The sequence below is a fragment of the Salmo salar genome, chromosome 12, assembly GCF_965601325.2.
Source record: "Salmo salar chromosome 12, fSalSal1, whole genome shotgun sequence".
NCBI classification, from domain to species: domain Eukaryota; kingdom Metazoa; phylum Chordata; class Actinopteri; order Salmoniformes; family Salmonidae; genus Salmo; species Salmo salar.
Genome location: NC_138302.1, coordinates 93,596,966 through 93,611,262, shown reverse-complemented (window position 1 = coordinate 93,611,262; position 14,297 = coordinate 93,596,966).

Here is a 14,297-nt window from a genome sequence, read left to right as displayed (position 1 = left end):
AATATGGACTTGGTCTTTTACCAAATAGGGCTATTTTCTGTATACCACCTCTACCTTGCCACAACACAACTGATTGGCTCAAACGCATTTAGAAGGAAAGAAGTTCCACAAATTAACAAGGCACACCTGTTAATTTAAATGCATTCCAGGTGACTACCTCATGAAGCTGGTTGCGAGAATGCCAGGAGTGTGCAAAGCTGTCATCAAGGCAAAGGGTGGCTATTTGAAGAATATAAAATATAAAATATATTTTGATTTGTTTAACACGTTTTTGGTTACTACATGATTCCATATGTGTTATTTTATAGTTTTGATGTCTTCACTATTATTCTACAATGTAGAAAATAGTAAAATAAATAAAAACCCTTAAAATGAGCAGGTGTTCTATAACTTTTGACCAGTAGTGTAAGTATTCAGACCCTTTACTCAGCCGGAGCTTGCCACTGAGTCTTGTTCTGTGCGCACACAGTGCAGGCGGCGATGAATGTGGAGACGTCAGGAACCATGGTGGGCCACCAAAAACCTTGTCGGATGAAAGCCAGGGTCCGACTGGAGCCGGGATGACAGGTAAGTTTAGCGGAATGAGCCCATTCCAGGGCCGGGGACCAGGCTGAATCAGGGACGAACATCCGGCTGGGAATGCTGCACCTTGCGGACCAGGCTCTCGATACCCCAGACAAGTGTAGCTGCAAGACAGGCGGTAAGGAGGATGGTCTCTGGGTCAGAGGGTGTAGCTATAGAACTATACAGGTGAGAGAGGGCATCGGGCTTAATATTATTGGACACAGGATGGTAGGATATGTTAAAATTGAACCAAGTGAAAAACAGAGCCCAACGAGTCTGTCTTGGGTTGAGGCGTTTGGCGGTGCGAAGATATTCTAGATTCTTATGGTCGGTCCACACTAAGAATGGGTGGTCTGCCCCTTCAAGCCAGTGCCTCCACTCCTCCAGGGACATCTTGACCACGAGAAGTTCCCGATTACCAACGTCATAGTTCCTCTCAGCGGGATTAAGGCAATGGGACAGGAAGGTGCAAGGAAGCAAATTTTGGTCCTGGGCACAACGGGAGAGAATGGCCCCCACTTCAACGTCCGAGGCGTTGACCACCACCAATTGATGGGACGGTCCGGATGAATTAGGATGGGGGCAGTGGTCCCCAAAACGCCTGATCCAAAAACACCTGGTCAGCAACTGGGGGCCACGTGAACAGAACCTTGGGATGGTGAGTGCAGAGAGGGGGGAACCCAGGGTGCTGTAGCCTCGAATGAAGCGCCGGTAGAAATGTGCAAATACCAGGAAACGTTGCAGCTGCACTCTGAATGTGGGTTGGGGACAATCCACCACCGCTCTCACCTTGTCAGGATCCATCGGAACGTTCCCTGCAGCGATGACGTATCCCAAAAAGGAGATAGTTTAGCGATGGAATTTATATTTTTCCCCTTTAACAAACAGCTGGTTCTCCAGGAGATGCTTTGATGCACCTGTGGCTCGGGTGGTTGTTGTCCTTGATGATCTTCTTGGCCTTCCTGTGACATCGGGTAGTGTAGGTGTCATGGAGGGCAGGTAGTTTGTTCCCGGTGATGCGTTGTGCAGACCTCACTACCCTCTGGAGAGCCTTGCTGTTGTGGGCGGAGCAGTTGCAGGCGGTGATACAGCCCGACAGGATGGTGTTTTTGGTGACAAGCCAAATTTCTTCAGCCTCCTGAGGTTGAAGAGGCACTGTTGCGCCTTCTTCACCATGCTGTCTGTGTGCGTGGACCATTTCAGTTTGTCTATGATGTGTACGCCGAGGAACTTAAAACTTTCCACCTTCTCCACTACTGTCCCGTGGATGTGGATAGGGAGGTGCTCCCTCTGCTGTTTCCTGAAGTCCATGATAATCTCCTTTGTTTTGTTGACGTCGAGTGTGAGGTTGTTTTCCTGACACCACACTCCAAGGGCCCTCACCTCCTCCCTGTAGACCGTCTCGTCGTTGTTGGTAGTCAAGCCGACCACTGTAGTGTCGTCTGCAAACTTGATAATTGAGTTGGACGCATACATGGCCACGCAGTCATGGGGGAACAAGGAGTACAGGAGAGGGCTGAGAACGCACCCTTGTGGGGCCCCAGTGTTGAGGATCAGCGGGGTGGAAATGTTGTTTCCTACCCTCACCACCTGGGGGTGGCCCATCAGAAAGTCCAGGACCCAGTTGCACAGGGCGGGGTCGAGACCCAGGGTCTCGAGCTTAATGATGAGTTTGGAGGGCACTATGGTGTTAAATGCTGAGCTGTAGTCGACGAACAGCATTCTTACATAGGTATTCATCTTGTCCAGATGGGTTAGGGCAGTGTGCAGTGTGATTGCGTTGTCTGTGGACCTATTGGGGCGGTAAGCAAATTGGAGTGGGTCTAGGGTTTCAGGTAGGGTGGAGGTGATATGATCCTTGACTAGTCTCTCAAAGCACTTCATGATGACGGAAGGGAGTGCTACGGGGCGATAGATATTTAGTTCAGTTACCTTAGCTATCTTGGGAACAGGAACAATGGTGGCCCTCTTGAAGCATGTGGGAACAGCAGACTGGGATAGGGATTGATTGAATATGTCTGTAAACACACCAGCCAGCTGATCTGCGCATGCTCTGAGGACGCGGCTAGGGATGCCGTCTGGGCCGGCAGCCTTGCGAGGGTTAACACGTTTAAATGTTTTACTCATGTTGGCTGCGGTGAAGGAGAGTCCGCAGGTTTTGGTAGCGGGCCATGTCAGTGGCACTGTATTGTTCTCAAAGTGAGCGAAGAAGTTGTTCAGTTTGTCTGGGAGCAAGACATCGGGTCCGCGACGGCAGTTTTTTTTGTAGTCCATGATTGACTTTAGACCCTTCCACATTCCTCTCATGCCTGAGCCGTTTAATTGCGACTTTACTTTGTCTCTATACTGACGCTTAGCTTGTTTGATTGCCTTGCGGAGGGAATAGCTACACTGTTTGTATTCGGTCATGTTTCCGGTCGCCTTGCCCTGATTAAAAGCAGTGGTTCGCGCTTTCAGTTTTGCGCAAATGCTGCCATCAATCCACGTTTTCTGGTTGGGGAAGGTTTTAATAGTCGCTGTTGGTACATCATCACCGATGCACTTGCTAATAAACTCGCTCACCGAATCAGTGTATACATCAATGTTGTTGTTCGACGCTATCCGGAACATATCCCAGTCCACGTGATCGAAGCAATCTTGAAGCGTGGAATCAGATTGGTCGGACCAGCGTTGAACAGACCTGAGCACGTGCGTTTCCTGTTTTAGTTTCTGTCTATAGGCTGGGAGCAACAAAATGGAGTCGTGGTCAGATTTGCCAAAAGGAGGGCGAGGGATAGCTTTGTATGCGTCGTGGAAGTTAGAGTAACAATGATCCAGAATTTTCACAGCCCGGCTCGCACATTCGATATGCTGATAAAATTTAGGGAGCCTTGTTTTCAGATTAGCCTTGTTAAAATCCCCAGCTACAATAAATGCAGCCTCAGGATATGTGGTTTCCACTTTGCATAGAGTCCCATGAAGTTCTTTCAGGGCCGTCGAGGTGTCTGCTTAGGGGGGATGTACACGACTGGGATTATAATCAAAGAGAATTCTCTTGGTAGATAATGCGGTCGGCATTTGATTGTAAGGAATTCTAGGTCAGGTGAACAAAAGGACTTCAGTCCCTGAATGTTGTTATGATCACACCAAGACTCGTTAATCATAAGGCAGACACCCCCGCCCTTCTTCTTAGCAGAGAGATGTTTGTTTCTGTCGGCGCGATGCATGAAGAAACCAGGTGGCTGTACCGACTCTGATAACGTATCCCGAGTGAGCCATGTTTCCGTGAAACAGAGAATGTTACAATCTCTGATGTCTCTCTGGAAGGCAACCCTTGCTCGGATTTCGTCTACCTTGTTGTCAAGAGACTGGACATTGGCTAGTAGTATACTCTGGAGCGTTGGGCGATGTGCCCGTCTACGGAGCCTGACCAGAAGACCGCTCCGTCTGCCCCTTCTGCGGCGCCGTTGTTTTGGTTCGCCTGCTGGGATCCGATCCATTGTCCTGGGTAGTGGACCAAACAGAGCATCCGCTTCGGAAAAGTCGTATTCCTGGTCGTAATGTCGGTAAGGACATTGCTCTTATATCCAATAGTTCCTCCCGACTGTACGTAATGAGACTTAAGATTTCCTGGGGTAACAGTTTAAGAAATAATACATGAAAAAACGAAATACTGCATAGTTTCCTAAGAACGCGAAGCGAGGCGGCCATCTCTGATTTGCAATATCGCTCAAACAGATTCACAGATGATGCAATCTCTATTGCACTCCACACTGCCCTTTCACACCTGGGCAAAAGTAACACCTATGTGAGAATGCTATTCATTGACTACAGCTCAGCGTTCAACACCATAATGCCTTCAAAGCTCATCACTAAGCTAAGGACCCTGGGACTAAACACCTCCCTCTGCAACTGGATCCTTGACTTCCTGACGGGCCGCTCCCAGGTGGTAAGGGAAGGTAACAATACATCCTCCATGCTGATCCTCAACATGGGGGCCCCTCCGTGGTGCGTGTTTTGTCCTCTCCTGTAGTCCCTTTTCACTCATGACTGCATTGCCAGGCACGACTCCAACACCATCATTAAGTTTGCCGATGACACAACAGTGGTAGGCCTGATCACCAACAACGACGAGACAGCCTATAGGGTGGAGGTCAGAGACCTGGCTGTGTGGTGCCAGGACAACAACCTCTCCCTCAACGTGATCAAGACAAAGGAGATGATTGTGGACTACAGGAAAAGGAGGACCGAGCACGTCCCCATTCTCATCGACAGGGCTGTAGTGGAGCAGGTTGTGAGCTTCAAGTTCCTTGGTGTCCACATCACCAACAAACTAACATGGTCCAAGCACACAAAGACAGTCGTGAAGAGGGCACGACAAAACCTATTCCCCCTCAGGAGACTAAAAAGATTTGGCATGGGTCCTCAGATCTTCAAAAGGTTCAACAGCTACACCAGAGAGCATCTTGACTGGTTGCATCGCTGCCTAGTATGGCAACTGCTCAGCCTCTGACCGCAAGGCACTACAGAGGGTAGTGCATACGGCCCAGTACATCACTGGGGCCAAGCTTCCTGCCATCCAGGGCCTCTATACCAGGCGGTGTCAGAGTAAGGCCCTAAAAATTACCAAAGACTCCAGCCACCCTAGTCATAGACTGTTCTCTTTGCTACCGCACCGCAAGTGATATCGGAGCACCAAGTCTAGGTCCAAGAAGCTTTTAAACAATTTCTACCCCCAAGCCATAAGACTCCTGAACATCTAATCAAATGGCTACCCAGACTATTTGCATTACCCCCCTTCCCTCCCTCTTTTACGCTGCTGCTACTCTCTGTTTATTATATATGCATAGTCACTTTAATAACTCTACCTACATGTACATATTACTTCAATTACCTCGACTAACTGGTGCCCCTGCACATTTACTCTGTATTTTACAGCTGCTCTTTAATTATTTGTTACTTTTATTTATATATTTGTTTTCTTATTAAAACTGCATTGTTGGTTAAGGACTTTTTAGTAAGCATTTCACTGTAAGGTCTACACCTGTTGTATTCTCTCCACGCAGACACACTGTTGGCTTTTGTTGTGGCAACTTGGGGCTTCTATGTGTTCGTTTGTTTTGGCACCTCTCAACAGCCCTCAATATCACCATCTATGCACGCATCCACTCACTTACACTACTGACTACTGACTACACACACCATTGTTACTTGGATATAGTTTACTTTGTTTAATAAATATATTTTTGTTATTTCTTCATCTCCTCGTCTCCCTCTTTGTTACGGACTATGAGCCGGTTCGTAACAATTGGGGGCTCGTCCGGGATGTAAGGTTGGTTCCTAGACATTTTGGTGTGTAGTATTTTGTTGCATTATGATGGGTTGATGCTAATTGGGATGTGCTTTGGTTGGTATTCACTGCCTAATCTTATAAGTGTTCGGTATAGTGCCTTTGAGACTTATCAGTGACTTTTGTTGTCTGGTGATGTCATCAAACCTGGAAAAGTATGCCAGTAGGCCTAATACTATTGTTGTTAAGCTAACTGGTATGATTATTTTGTTTGGGAGAAAATGAGGAGTTAGTGTTTTGATCAACTCTGTTGGTGCTTTGTTTGCATCTTTTGTACCAGCTTTGTTGAGTTGCGGTGTTTGGTAGCACCAGGGTTGGTGTCCTTTGTTAATGTTTGTTTGGTAGGCCCAGTGTTTGTTGTCTTTGTTTGTTTGTTTGGTAGGCCCAGTGTTTGTTGTCTTTGTTTGTTTGTTTGGTAGGCCCAGTGTTTGTTGTCTTTGTTTGTTTGTTTGGTAGGCCCAGGGTTTGTTGTCTTTGTTTATGTTTGTTTGGTAGGCCCAGGGTTGGTTGTCTTTGTTTATGTTTGTTTGGTGAACTTGCCACTGCGGTGGATTGTGTGCTGCATTGGAGAGAGGAACATTGGTTCGTTTTCAGCCCCGTGCCCAGGCTGGAAACTCTTGCTCTACTTGCTGTTGGGACATTGGTCCGAGGAGGTGAGTACAATCGGCTGTGTACCACAGTGGGAAATGTGGGTAGGGAAGTGCCATTTGCTACTCAGAGCTATAGCCTTTTTTTTCCCCTGTTAGGCTTAGCGACATTTTCCACTTTGGAATATGTTGGGCATGGTTATTTTGTTGGTTATTTTTGTGTGGTGTCCGTGGGTGGAGCAGTTGTCTCGGGGGCACATCCGTGGTTAGGGGGGAATCGGGCAGCGTGCAGGGGGGGGGTTCCGTGCCAGCGGGCTACAGCGCGTAATTACCCACTGTGAATCCACACGAAGACTACGGTTGAGCTATGGTAGGATTTGGGAAAGCTTTTAATTTATCTAATCTCTCTCCTGTGGTGCCCAGTGTGATTGGCGTTTCTCTTGCTGTGATCCGGTCTGGTGTGCTCAGCAGAGGGGAAGAGATTTTGTCTTAGCAGTTACTTCTGGCTATGACGTCTAATGTAGACGAGTTCATTCGCGTTCCATCAGAGGAACTGTTAGAATGATGTACTAAAAACAGATGTTGAAGATCGCTGAACAATACCAGGTTGAAATTAGTGATAAACTTCAAAAATTATGTTAGGTTGATATTGAAGGCCAATCTGCTGGAGTGGTATACTCGTAGTTACCACTGGGGCAGCCTCTGCCGAGGACTTGCCACCCCCCAGCCGTCTCCCGGTTTCGCTACAAAGGCCGCTCTGTCTGTTGCCCTAGTAGTCCTTCTTTTGAACAGCACCAAGAACTGTTTCTGTTACAGCTAGAGTATGATTTTGTTAACCTAGAACATGATTGCGTTAAGCTAGAGCATGATCGTGTTCAGCATGAAAAGGAATTTGAATTTAATCAGGATTTGGAACGCAGTAAAATCATGCTGTAACAAGAGTGGCTGGAACTGGTTTGGCATGGAAAGCTCTCGGGGGAGAGTTTGCTTAGGGAAGGTGACCTGATTCACCTAGGGGTAGCTCCTCTGTCGGTCGTGCCCCGGACACATTTGATATTGTTGGAAAATTACAGCTGGTGGTGGGGATGGGGGGGGGTGACGAGTTGGGAGGGTCGTCAGTGAAATGGGACATACCCGAGCCTAGGTGTGTCCCATTTCGCTGACGACCCTCACAGCTCCACCCACTGACATCCTATTAAGGAAAACAAGAGCAGAGAGAAAGAATTTGGCAGACAGAGTGGGAGGGTCATCACAAGTTCAATCTTGGTTTCATCAGACCAGAGAATCTTGTTTCTCATGATCAGAGACTTGTATGTGCCTTTTGGCAAACTCCAAGCGGGCTGTCATGTGCCTTTTACTGAGGAGTGGCTTCTGTCTGGCCACTACCATAAAGGCCTGATTGGTGGAGCACTGCAGAGAAGGTTCTTTCATCTCCACAGAGGAACTCTGGAACTCTGTCAGAGTGACCATCGGGATCTTGGTCCCGATTGCCAAGTTTGCCTGGGCGGCCAGCTCTAGGAAGAGTCTTGGTGGTTTCAAACTTCTTCCATTTAAGAATGATGGAGGCTGCTGTGTTCTTGGGGACCTTCAATGCTTCAGATTTCTTTTGCACCTGAGCTCAATTTTGAGTATCATAGCAAAGGGTCTGAATACTTAGGTAAATAAGGTATTTCTGTTTTTATTTTTTATAAATGAGCTAATTTCTAAAAACATGTTTTCACTTTGTCATTATGGGGTATTGTGTGTAGATTGATGTGGATTTTTATTTATTTAATACATTTCAAATATGGCTGTAAGTAACAAAACGTGGAAAAAGTCAAGGAGTCTGAATACTTTCCCGAATGTACTGTAAACACTCTAAATAGGTCAGGAGCCAGACAGGGGGCCTAGGAATGAACAAAAATGTACATTTACATTTACATTTAAGTCATTTAGCAGACGCTCTTATCCAGAGCGACTTACAAATTGGTGCATTCACCTTATAATATCCAGTGGAACAACCACTTTACAATAATGCATCTAAATCTTTTAAGGGGGGTTAGAAGGATTACTTTATCCTATCCCAGGTATTCCTTAAAGAGGTGGGGTTTCAGGTGTCTCCGGAAGGTGGTGATTGACTCCGCTGTCCTGGCGTCGTGAGGGAGCTTGTTCCACCATTGGGGTGCCAGAGCAGCGAACAGTTTTGACTGGGCTGAGGGGGAACTGTGCTTCCTCAGAGGTAGGGAGGCGAGCAGGCCAGAGGTGGATGAACGCAGTGCCCTTGTTTGGGTGTAGGGCCTGATCAGAGCCTGAAGGTACGGAGGTGCCGTTCCCCTCACAGCTCCATAGGCAAGCACCATGGTCTTGTAGCGGATGCGAGCTTCAACTGGAAGCCAGTGGAGAGAGCGGAGGAGTGGGGTGACGTGAGAGAACTTGGGAAGGTTGAACACCAGACGGGCTGCGGCGTTCTGGATGAGTTGTAGGGGTTTAATGGCACAGGCAGGGAGCCCAGCCAACAACGAGTTGCAGTAATCCAGACGGGAGATGACAAGTGCCTGGATTAGGACCTGCGCCGCTTCCTGTGTGAGGCAGGGTCGTACTCTGCGAATGTTGTAGAGCATGAACCTACAGGATAATTATTTAGGCTATATTATTTAAATTGTTTCAAGGCTATAGCCTACAAAGAAATGCATTTTGATGTATTTGCAAGTGCGACACAATAGGCTGGTATGGACATAAAGCGTGGAGCATTTAGACAACATTTCGTTCTGTTAAACCATTGTAGTCCATAAATTGTAAATAAATACAAAGTAAACGAAACATGCCTTTAAATGAATTTATAGAAACAGTTTGGCCAGTCTGTGGCTTGAAGCTCATGCGATGGTGCCTGGAGAGCAGGCCAGCAGCGGAGAATATTCCCTAAACACTTGCAGAGCCACTGGGGATGCTAAACACCCTTTTGGTCACTCTTGCCAGGCTGGGTAAAGATGCAGAGTTAAAAAATAAATAATCTATAGGTAAGCCTAAAAGGTTTTTAGGCAAAATAACCCAATCAAAACGGAAAGGTCCTTGAATGTGGGAATAAGCCAGGCCTATTGGGCTAGAATCAATTATGGCCTGTTGTAAAGATAATAGATAAAAAATGAACGAAACGTTTAAGAGAAAATAATTTTTTGTTTATAAATACTTTGCTACAATGAAACACTTAGTTATCTACCCACCTCGTTCCTTTCTTTTAGCATGTGCACGTAGTTGTAAGGCTCTGGGTGTAGTGGGTGTGAAGTCAGGCGCAGGAAGCAGAGAGTACCGGGTAGTGCTTTAATAGGCACACAAAACAAATGCCCCAAACACTGGGGACTGAAACAGTCCGGAGAAAAGCCCACGACCGAACACACAAAAAACTCAAGCGTGCATAGTAGCCACACACAAACAATCCCGCACACAGAGCAGGCGGGCCTATAACCCAACTAATCAGCAAAACAGGTGAGACCAATAAACAGAAAGGGGGAAAGGAATCAGTGGCAGCTAGTAGGTCGTTGACGACGAACGCCGAGCACCACCCGAGCAGGAAGGGGAGCTACCTTCGGTAGGAGTCGTGACAGTACCCCCCCTGACGCGCGGATCCCGCAGCGCGCCGACACCGGCCTCAAGGGCGACCCGGAGGGCGAGGCGCAGGTCGATCCGGGTGGAGGCGATGAAAATCCCTCAACAGTGACGGGTCCAAGATGTCCCCCACCGGTACCCAGCACCTCTCCTCCAGGCCGTACCCCTCCCAGTCCACAAGGTACTGCAGGCCCCTCACCCGGCGTCTCGAGTCCAGAATGGCCCGTATAGTGTACGCCGGAGACCCCCTGATGTCCAGAAGGGGCGGAGGGACCTCCAGCACCTCACCTTCTTGCAGGGGACCAGCTACCACTGGCCTGAGGAGAGACACATGAAACGAGGGGTTAATGCGGTAATAGGAAGGGAGTTGTAATCTATAACACACCTCGTTTATCCTCCTTAGGACTTTGAAGGGCCCCACACACTGCGGCCCCAGCTTCCGGCAGGGCAAGCGGAGGGGTAGGTTTCGGGTCGAGAGCCAGACTCTGTCCCCCGGTACAAACATTGGGGCCTCACTGCGGTGGCGGTCAGCACTCCTCTTCTGCCATCCACTGGCTTGCTTGAGGGATTCCTGGACGGCTCTCCAGGTCTCCTTGGAGCGCTGCACCCACTCCTCCACCGTAGGAGCCTCGGTCTGACTCTGGTGCCAGGACCGGCTGGTAGCCCAAGACACCCTGAAATGGTGATAGGTTCGTAGAGGAGTGACGGAGTGAGTTCTGGGCCAACCAGTACAAAAAAAAAAAATATGCATGAAAGGTATGCATTCGCTCTGGATAAGAGCGTCTGCTAAATGACAAAATAATAATAATAATAATAATAAAAATTAAAAACTCCGCCCATGGAATGTACCTAGACCACTCCCCTGGCCGGCCCTGGCAATACGACCTACCCACCTCCTGGTTCACGCTTTCCGCCTGCCCATTATTCTCGGAGTGATCACTGGAGGTCAAACTGACCGAGACCTCCAGATGCTCCATAAACGCCCTCCACACCCTGGACGTGAACTGGGAACCTCGATCAGAGACGATGTCCTCCAGCACCCCGTAGTGCCGGAAGACGTTGGTAAATAGCGCCTCAGCAGTCTGTAGTGCCATAGGAAGACCGGGCAACGGGAGGAGACGGCAGTACTTAGAAAACCGATCAACAACAACCAGGACAGTAGCGTTCCCCTGAGATGGGGGGAGATCGGTCAGGAAGTCCACTGACAGGTGAGACCATGGCCGTTGTGGAACGGGGAGGGGCTGTAGCTTCCCTCTAGGAAGGTGCCTAGGAGCCTTACTCTGGACACATACCGAACAGGAAGAGACGTAGAACCTAACGTCCTTAGCCAAGGTGGGCCACCAGTACTTCCCCCTGAGACCCCGCACTGTCCTCGCCACACCAGGATGACCCGAAGAGGGTAGTATGTGAGCCCACCGAATCAATTGACCATGGCCCACCTTGCCTGACGCGGATTCAGTCTCCTAGCTGCCCGGATATACTCCAGATTCTGGTGGTCGGCGGTCCAGATGAGAAAAGGGTGCCTAGCCCCCTCAAGCCAGTGTCTCCACACCTTCAGGGCCTTTACCACCGCTAACAACTCCCGGTCCCCCACATCATAGTTACGCTCCGCTGGGCCAAGCTTCTTCGAAAAGAAAGCGCAGGGGCAGAGTTTCGGTGGCGTACCCGAGCGCTGTGATAGCACGGCACCCACCCCAGCCTCGGAAGCGTCCACCTCCACTATGAATGCTAGAGAGGGGTCCGGGTGCGCCAACACGGGTGCATCGGTGAACAGCGCCTTCAACCTATTGAAGGCTCTAGCCCACCGCATATGCACCGCCCCCCCCTTCAGCAGTGAGGAAATGGGGGCCACTACCTGGCCAAAACCCCGGATAAACCTCCGGTAGTAATTGGCAAAGCCTAAGAACTGCTGCATTTCCTTCACCGTGGTTGAAGTCGGCCAATTACGCACGGCCTTAACGCGGTCACACTCCATCACCACCCCCGAGGTGGAAATGCGATAACCCAGGAAGGAGACAGCTCGTTTGGAGAACACACACTTCTCAGCCTTGACGTATAGGTCATGCTCCAGCAGTCTACCAAGCACCTTGTGCACCAGAGACACATGCGCGGCGCGGGTGGCGGAATAGATCAGAATATCATCGATATAGACAACCACGCCCTGCCCATGCAGGTCCCTGAGAATCTCGTCTACAAAGGATTGAAAGACGGCTGGAGCATTCTTTAACCCATACGGCATGACGAGGTACTCATAATGACCCGATGTGGTACTAAACGCGGTTTTCCACTCGTCTCCATCCCGAATACGCACCAGATTATACGCGCTCTTGAGTCCAGTTTTGTGAAAAACCTTGCTCCGTGAAATGATTCCACCGCCGTAGCGATGAGAGGTAGCGGGTAACTAAACATCACCGTGATGGCATTTAGGCCTCTATAATCAATGCACGGACACAGACCTCCCTCCTTTCCCCCCCCCAAAAAAACTCGAGGAGACGGGTGAAATGGAGGGCCGAATGTACCCGTCCCAGAGATTCCGTGACATATGTCTCCATAGCCAACGTCTCCTCCTGTGAAAATGGGTACACGTGACTCTTGGGAAGCGCAGCGTTTACCTGGAGATTTATCGCACAATCCCCCTGTCGATGAGGTGGTAATTTAGTCGCCATCTTCTTACAGAAAGCTATAGCCAAATCGGCATATTCAGGGGGAATGCGCACAGTGGAAACTTGGTCTGGACTCTCCACCGACGTGGCACTGATGGAAACTCTCATACACCTCCCTGAACACTCCTCTGACCACCCCTGGAGAACCCCCTGTCTCCACGAAATCCTGGGATTGTGACTAGTCAGCCAGGGAACCCCCAGCGCCACCGGAAACGCAGGCGAATCGATAAGGAAGAGACTAATCCGCTCCCTGTGATTCCCCTGCGTTACCATGTCCAGTGGAACCGTGGCCTCCCTGACCAACCCTGACCCTAATGGCCGGTTATCTAAGAAGTGCACGGGGAAGGGGGGATCTATCGGCACTAGCGGAATTCCCAGCTTGATGGCGAGTCCGCGATCCATAAAGTTCCCAGCTGCGCCTGAATCGACTAGCGCCCTATGCTGGGAAGAGGGAGAAAAGTCACGAAAACAAATACATACAAACATGTGACCAACAGGGGGTTCTGGGTGAGTTTGGTGCTGACTCACCTGGGGTGACCGAGAAGTGTTCTGCCTGCCCTCTCGACACCCAAACTGTCTCCCCCAGCACCGGTCGGCCGTGTGTCCTCTCCGACCACAGCTGGTGCAGGAGGAGCCTCTTCCTCCGGTGCTCCTCGGCACGGTGCCCCCTAACTCCATAGGAATAGGAGCGGGAGTGCTAGGAGGTGGAACAGACAGGACCCTTTCCGAATGCCCGCGGTCAGCCAGCAGATTGTCCAGCCAGATAGACATGTCTATCAGTTCGTCGAGGGAGAGAGCGGTGTCCCGACACGATAGCTCCCTGCGGACGTCCTCCCGGAGACCACACCAGTAATGGTCTATCAAGGCCCTGTCGTTCCACCCAGCCCCAGCGGCCAAGGTCCGGAACTCCAACGTGAAGTCCTGCGCGCTCCTCGTCTCCTGCCTAAGATGGAATAGTCGTTCCCCCGCCGCTCGGCCCTCCGGAGGGTGGTCGAATATGGCCCGAAAGCGGCGGGTGAACTCTGGATAATGATCCCTTGCCGAGTCTGGGCCATTCCAGACCACGTTGGCCCACTCCAGAGCTCGACCCATCAGGCAGGAGACGAGGACACTCACACTCTCCTCCCCCGAGGGAGTAGGTCTCACGGTAGCCAGGTACAGCTCGAGCTGGAGCAGAAACCCCTGGCACCCAGCCGCCGCTCCGTCGTACTCCCTCGGGAGGGCAAGACAAAGCGCGCCGGAGCCGGACACAGTGGGAGGAGGAGGTGGATTCGTTGGAGGAACCGGCGGTGGAGAGAGGAGACCACTCCTCTCCCATCGGTCCATTCTCTCCATCATCTGATCCATCGCTGATCCTATCCGATGGAGAATGGTAGTATGATGGAGGACGCGTTCCTCCATCGAGGGAGGGGGTGGCAGCTGCTCCTGCTGACTCCATTCAGAAGGTACAGGATTCTGTAAGGCTCTGGGTGTAGTGGGTGCGAAGTCAGGCGCAGGAAGCAGAGAGTACCGGGTAGTGCTTTAATAGGCACACAAAACAAATGCCCCAAACACTGGGGACTGAAACAGTCC